The sequence below is a fragment of the Barbus barbus genome, assembly GCF_936440315.1.
Source record: "Barbus barbus genome assembly, chromosome: 13".
Classification (NCBI taxonomy): domain Eukaryota; kingdom Metazoa; phylum Chordata; class Actinopteri; order Cypriniformes; family Cyprinidae; genus Barbus; species Barbus barbus.
The window spans coordinates 17,953,413-17,961,011 of NC_136741.1; the positions used below are offsets into that span (position 1 = coordinate 17,953,413).

General features: G+C 37.5%; 1 protein-coding gene across 1 annotated transcript in view; it reads right to left on the bottom strand.

The window, feature by feature from the left end:
• Positions 1-5,544, bottom strand: part of LOC306879017 (3',5'-cyclic-AMP phosphodiesterase 4B-like) — a 170,679-nt gene extending 165,135 nt beyond the window's left edge. Inside the window, exon 1 of the mRNA XM_079431679.1 lies at positions 5,164-5,544. The gene's annotated coding sequence lies outside the window, so the exon portion shown is untranslated. The remainder of the gene's footprint in view (positions 1-5,163) is intronic.
• Between the last annotated feature and the right edge of the window lie 2,055 nt (positions 5,545-7,599).

Below are 7,599 nucleotides of genomic sequence, written 5' to 3' on the forward strand. Positions count from 1 at the left end.
CTCTGCACCAGTTCTAGCCCAGTGGTGAAAGATGCCCTGACTTGACAAGACCCCAAACCTACCCTTAACTAACCATATTGAGCCTATATGGCTGATCAGCCTGTTTGGCGCAAGGTAGTGTGTATATCATGCCAATTCTTTGCACGAAGAGCTTGTCCTTGAGGTCCAAAACAGCACAACATAACTGGGAAGCCTCTTAGCCAATGACCACCTGGCCCTGCTCCTCTGGACCAACAGCACAACCATTCTGTCTTGCATATGGAGGTCATCACACCCGACTTCTGTTTGAGCCTTTACAGCCACTCTCAAGAAATGTTCTGCCTTTATATTTGTATTTTTTGCCAAATAAAAGACTCTCTGAGGCATGAAAGTGCCAGTTTCTTTGTGTCCTTCTTCAATGCCTACCATGAAATAAACAAGAAACTAATCCATATTTGAAGAATAAAGAGGTTTATTCAGAATTCTAGATAATTTATCCAACAATGGACCGAAGTAATGAAATGTATGGTTTTCATTAGCCAAAGTAAACGAACAGTCAGGGAGATTGATGACAACTGCCAGATGAGGTAATGTGTAGGTTCTGCACCAACAATTATACTTGAGAAATCATAGCACACAGTACAAACTCCAAGAAAAGCCCTTGGGTATCTGCTTAGGAAAGCAACACATTCAAATTCACCAAGCCTGTTACAAATACACAGACCTTGTAACATAGACACACATGCTCACAACACATTCAGTTGAGTGGGATGGCAATCCCCCACACTCACACATAAAAATACACACATTCCTGCAAGCCAAGCAGTGAATGTGTTATTCGAGTATGAAATTCATCAGGCAAACCCTTTATCCTGTGTCACTGAGGGTCCATCTGTTCAACCAAGGTCTGATTGATTGTCCATGAGATGATGGAAGCAAACATGTTTGTCTCAACAGGGCAAGAAACTATGAGGAAAGCCTCAGAATAGGAGAAAAGCCAAGTACCATTAGGAGGAAAAACTAAATCGCATATGATCTATCTCATATACACTCGTTCTTTCGGACTTTTGTGAAATCTTTATTTTTTCTTTTGTGAAATCTTTAATGGTTTCTAGTATGTGGTTTATTCTGTCATAATATACCACAATAGTTGTTTTTCAAAATGATTAGAGCAATGTGCTCATTAAGTGACATAAAAAAGGTTAAAGAAATGTCATGTAATTTGATTGACCTTTTGTATGTATTCACATCACCTAATCAAATTAGGGATCTTTCAATTACATCTAAAAACAAACAAAAAATAAATAAAGTTGCTAAAGTTGCTCATTAGGGCCTATAGCCTATGCGTAATATTAATAAGGAATCTTATGTGAACAGAGATAATAATTACAAGGAAATGTGATTATTTCATCTGGATTAACTACTGAAGGAACTTAATTTTTATAAAGTATTTTAGCTGGTAAAAGAAACTACAATGAGAACAAAATTGAACCCATTACAGCTCCTTGTGGAACACCATAGAGATGCCATGATAAGAATGTATTAGACTTGTTTGCCATTTCTGCTACAATTCTATATGAGAAATGACCTTAATACTGCTGAACAAACCAAACAGCTTTTTTATTATGTTTGGGCAGAAGATATGTAAATATTTTATATGTCAGCAATACAGATCTACTTATTAGTTCTGTCAAAATATAATGTATATTGACAACAATACATGGTGCAGATAATGTGTGAGATAAATGTGACAGGATGGAAAGGGGAAAGTAAATTTTTTTCGACAAAAACAGTTTAATGTCATCATATTAGAAAACAATACACCAATTTACTACAGAGAAAACAAAGATGGAAATATAATGTGGTTATGTGGCGATAGATGGTGGTATTCCCCAGGGCTCACTGCCTTGCCAGCTTACAGCACTTCGGTCTGCTGTTGTTGGCAGAGCATTGAAGACTTCAAACAAGCAAAACAGGATTCAACAAATTTGTACTTCTGTCTACTATCATCATCATTTTATCGCAAGCATAACTGTACAGACTTTAAATAAACATTTTGCATGGATAAGTCAAACTGAAAGCCAGTACAACTGGACACTCAGCGCATGCAACAGATTAAAAGCTAAATCTGACAGATAAATATTTCTGGTGCATCAGATTAATTACTAAAGGAATAAATATGCTAGAATTAGACAATTTTGTATGAAAGGTGTAATTCTGCCCATAACAGTCATTTACCTTTTCAATCATGTAATGTTTTAACGGTTGTTTTCGGTTTAAATCCATTTACTGAAGTAAACTTCCATTCAGCTACAGTGTGTCTTTTCACTTTACTTGGTAATAAAGCCATCATGATAAAGCATAATCAAACTGAAGAAGTTGAAATGTTTTGAAATGGCTTGTTTTGTTTTTATAATGGTTTGTCATGAACAAGATAATCAGTCATGCTGAAATTCAGTAAAAAAACATGCAAGTGGCATTGCTTTTATACAACAGTTCAATAATTAAACATTTATATTAAGTAATTGGTTAATAATATATCAATACTGATTAAAATACATTTCAGACATATGTTATACATCTACAGTGGGGCAAATAAGTATTTGATACACTGCCGATTTTTCCCCACTTACAAAGAATGGAGAGATCTGTAATTTTCATCGCAAGTACACCTCAACTGTGAGAGACAGAATATAAAAAATAAAAAACAGAAAAATCACATTGTAGGATTTTAATAAATAATTTCCATTTTATTGCATGAAATAAGTATTTGATACAATAGAAAAATAGAACTTAATATTTGGTACAGAAACCTTTGTTTACAATTACAGAGGTCAGACGTTTCCTGTAGTTCTTGACCAGGTTTGCACATACTGCAGCAGGGATTTTGGCCCACTCCTCCATACAGGTCACAAGGAGTTTCAGCTCCCTCCATAGATTTTCTATTGGGTTCAGGTCTGGAGACTGACTAGGCCACTCCAGGACCTTGAAATGCTTCTTACGGAGCCACTCTGTAGTTGCCCTTGCTGTGTGTTTGGGGTCATTGTCATGCTGGAAGACCCAGCCAAGACCCATCTTCAATGCTCTTACTGAGGGAAGGAGGTTGTTGCCCAAAATCTTGCGATACATGGCCCCATCCATCCTCCCCTCAATTCGGTGCAGTCGTCCTGTCCCCTTTGAAAAGCACCCCCATGCTTCACGGTTGGGATGGTGTTCTTGGGATTGTACTCATCCTTCTTCCTCCAAACACGGCGAGTGGAGTTTATACCACAAAGTTCTATTTTGGTCTCATTTGACCACATGACCTTCTCCCATGCCTCCTCTGGATCATCCAGATGGTCTTTGGCAAACTTCAGACGGGCCTGGACATGTGCTGGTTTGAGCAGGAGGACCTTGTGTGCACTGCAGGATTTTAATCCATGACGGTGTAGTGTGTTACTAATGGTAACCGTTGAGACTGTGGTCTCAGCTCTCTTCAGGTCCTCCCGTGTAGTTCTAGGCTGATCCCTCACCTTTCTCAGGATCATTGATACTCCACGAGGCGAGATCTTGCATGGAGTCCCAGTCCGAAGGAGATTGACAGTCAACTTGAATTTCTTCCATTTTCTAATAATTGCGCCAACAGTTGTTGCCTTCTCACCAAGCTGTTTGCCTATTGTCCTGTAGCCCATCCCAGCCTTGTGCAGGTTTACAATTTTGTCCCTAGTGTCCTTAGACAGCTCTTTGGTCTTGCCCATAGGGGATAGTTTGGAGTCTGATTGATTGAGTGTGTGAACAGGTGTCTTTTATACAGGTAACGAGTTCAAACAGGTGCAATTAATACAGGTAATGAGTGGAGGATAGGAGGGCTTCTTAAAGACAAACTAACAGGTCTGTGAGAGCCAGAATTCTTGCTGGTTGGTAGGTGATCAAATACTTATTTCATACAATAAAATGGAAGTTAATTATTTAAAAATCATACAATGTGATTTCTGGATTTTTTTTTTTATATTCTGTCTCTCACAGTTGAGCTGTACCTAGGATGAAAATTACAGATCTCTCCATTCTTTGTACGTGGGAAAACTTGAAAAATCGGCAGTGTATCAAATACTTATTTGCCCCAATGTACATGTAAATGAGAAGGCCTGTGTACATGTAGCCTAATGATACTCATGCTTTGTAAATGCTAAGATTCTTTTTTAAATGCCAATAAAAACTGCAGGATTTCTCCAGGTCTTTGTCACTTTATTAAAATTACACCAAACAAACGACAAATGTTTACTTTTATAAGCCACCACATATTTACAAACTTGCAGTGAGAAGTTTAAACCTAGAAGTTTAATGCTTACAGGCTTCTATATGTCGTCTGCCAGCAATGACTTCTGGGATTTCAAATGGTTTGATTCTCTCAAGTCTCCATTCATTGCATCCTTAATATCAAGAACACATTAGGGTAGTCTACTTTCATGCATCCTCTGTACTTGTTGTGTTCTTGAATATTGGAATTGAACTTCTATGGATGACGTAGTGTGAAAACACAAGATTGCATAAGAATGCACTTTAAGAAATTGGCCCTTTTGTGTCAACAAACCGCACACAAACTTATAAGTCTCATGAGCATTCAAAGCAAGTCTCTATTTCAATCTACAGAGATTTTCCATCCGGGTCCAGCTCCACCCCGGGTTTTCAATGTACCACTCACGACCGAGGGAATCCCGCTCCAAGTGATCGTAGAACGAAAAACACCGAATTTACAGATGAATTAATTTGAGGTCGTTCCATTTACAACGGGTGTCAACTTATCTTCTTTACTTGAGATCCCCGTCTCATCCCTGATTTCCCATTATGAATTAACTCTTTTGATTCCGAGCAAATACTTGCTTACAAAGACTACATTGTAACGCTGCTGTATAAACGGAGACAGAATCACAGAAAAACAGCACTCAAAAAGTACCCATCTCGTTCATGGTACTTTTTCTTAATATGTTTGTTATAAATAAAACCCGCTATTATGCGCGTTAATTGGTATCAAATCTAGTAGAGCAACTTAATCAGACATCACTGAATAATCCTGATGAAAAGCCCCTCAGCATCCCAACTGAGAATCCGGAGATGCAAACACACTCCATATCAAAAATAAAGGCAACAGTGTAAACAATAGAACAAAAAAAAGCAGGAACAAGCATCTGAGAATCACATTCTCACCTCAAATACGGATCCACTTTCTTGCACGTGGGAGACAAAAGAGGCACAAAAGGATCCCGTTGTAAACTCGTGATCAAGAACACGAGTGTTGTGCCGTTGTGTTTTTGTGTGTATAACCCATGAGGTGGACCAGAGCCGTCAATGAAGCAGCAGCAGCAGCATCTTCTGTCCCGCTATAGAAACCCTCTCCGCTTCTGTCCTTCAACACCGCTGCTCTCAGACAGTCTGAACTGGTACACACAGTCCGTGCAGAAACGAGCACTCCAACTACATTTAAAAAAAAGATGCAGGCGGTTTTCACACGCACCAGGCTCGCGCTTTCGTTTGTAGATGCTGCGCGTTCACGGTGCCTGTCAAAGCAGAGGAGGATCTCCAATACAAGAGCGCTTATAACACTGAGACGTGGGATGCGTGTGATTAAGTCACTGGATGGGAGGATGAATGCTCAATTTACTGCATTTGTTTTATATTCGTCTCCAGGCATTGGTTCAAACAGAACATTTGTCCTTTCCTGCATGAGTCATTTAGACTGGAAATTGGGGCAAGTTGTCAGCTTTTTTAGGGTGGGTGGTTTCTGAAAGTCAATTATATTATAGGTGGACACATTTAAGCATTGGCTGCAAAAAAAACAAACAAAAAAAGGCCTTGAACCTTTCCACGATTATTGCTCAGGAAAAGAGAAGCAGTTCATTTAACACTCATTTGATATAAAAAATTATAACAATTATAAAAAACAAAATGTATAAAACCTAAAATTTGTCAACAAAAAAATTTATATTACAATTTATTATATTATATTATATTATATTATATTATATTATATTATATTATATTATATTATATTATATTATATTATATTATATTATGTGACAACTCCCAATCCTGAAAATACTTGTCTTGAGATGACAAGTATTTTTTGGCTAAAAATCTATCTTTGTGATACGATTGACTTTACCTTATGTCAGTGTGTGTTATTGTGTTCACTTGTTACCTAGAAAACTAATCAGAACTAGAAAAAAAAGATAATTAAGAAAAGAAAGAAAGAATCAATATAAAAATCAATAGTAAAAAATATATTGATTTGAAACAGAAGTTTAAAACCAACACTAGAAAAATGTTTTGACTTTCAACTCAAAACCTTTGCTGAGACTGTCCTTGTGACACACTTCCCCATGTGACATCTAGCCCTGATTCACAATGTAGAGTCATGTGATGAGCAGTGCTGGTCTTGTCACAGTTTTTCCAAGAGCTTTTATAAATCATCTTGGCAAAAGCGGACACTTTGTCGAATATACTGTCAAAAAGACAACAATGCACCACGTGATATGAAGAGGATGTGAGTTTCCATACTCTGTTGATTCTAGCTGTCAAGCTGACATAGTTTAATTGCACTGATTCTCATAATTGTTTAAATTATTTTACCCCAACTACTGCTGTTTAGTTTACCTCATCTTTTCTCAAGTTCATTTTTATGACAACTTTATTGTTGTTTTCACAAATTACCATGGGAAATCTCTTATTTGTATGGTTGTTGCTGGCCAGTACATTACTTACTATTACAGAAACTGTATGTAAGTTTTTTACCTTGACATGTCAGTTTCAAAATCATGTTCTGACGAATAAGGCGAATGGCTTCCGTTTCTTTCCCACGCTTGCCCGTAAATGTCTGTTCTATGTTCTTGGAGTTTAGTGAGTGGGTACGAAATTGCTTTACGGCAACAAGAAATGCATGTGAGCAGCTATTCACTGTAATTACTACAGTAATTACAAAAATAAAATTGAATTGAATTTTCCTGACTTAACTTCAGTAGTCACACTAATGAACAAAAGTAGCTTAAAGTTTGAATTCTGTAACTTGTGAATGTCCAGTTAGGCTAATGAACAAGTACATAAAATATCTAACAGCATTTATTATTTTGAATATTCATCTTATACAACACACCATGCAATGTCAGATTATTAGAGGGATATGAGGGTCTAAAATAAAGCTGAATACAGATGAAACAGTCTGGACAGTTTTCAATGCTGATGATGTGAATGAACATCTGAATGATCCACATGATTATGAGCCTATTATTCAATTATGCAAAGTCATGCATTTGAAGTTTCATCATGAGCGTTTAATTTGGCAGACAAGACACTAAGGAATCTTCCAGACGTTAAAAGCACACAGTAATTGCAAGGTAGTTAAACCTTTATGAATGTTTTTCACTGATCATTTCCATAATCGGCTTTGGAATCACTCTACTTAGCAATAAAGCATTGATTAGATGCTCAGACTACTGATGGCTGAAAATCCCCAATAACGGCTGAAGAAGACGAGGTCGGGGTGACAGCTCAGGGAATTGGGACAAGGCCAGGGAGTGTGTCAGTAACTAAAGGCTGGTGTTTGAGGTGGTCAGGCAAAGCCTAAAGCTAAAGCCTAGTTGCATTGTT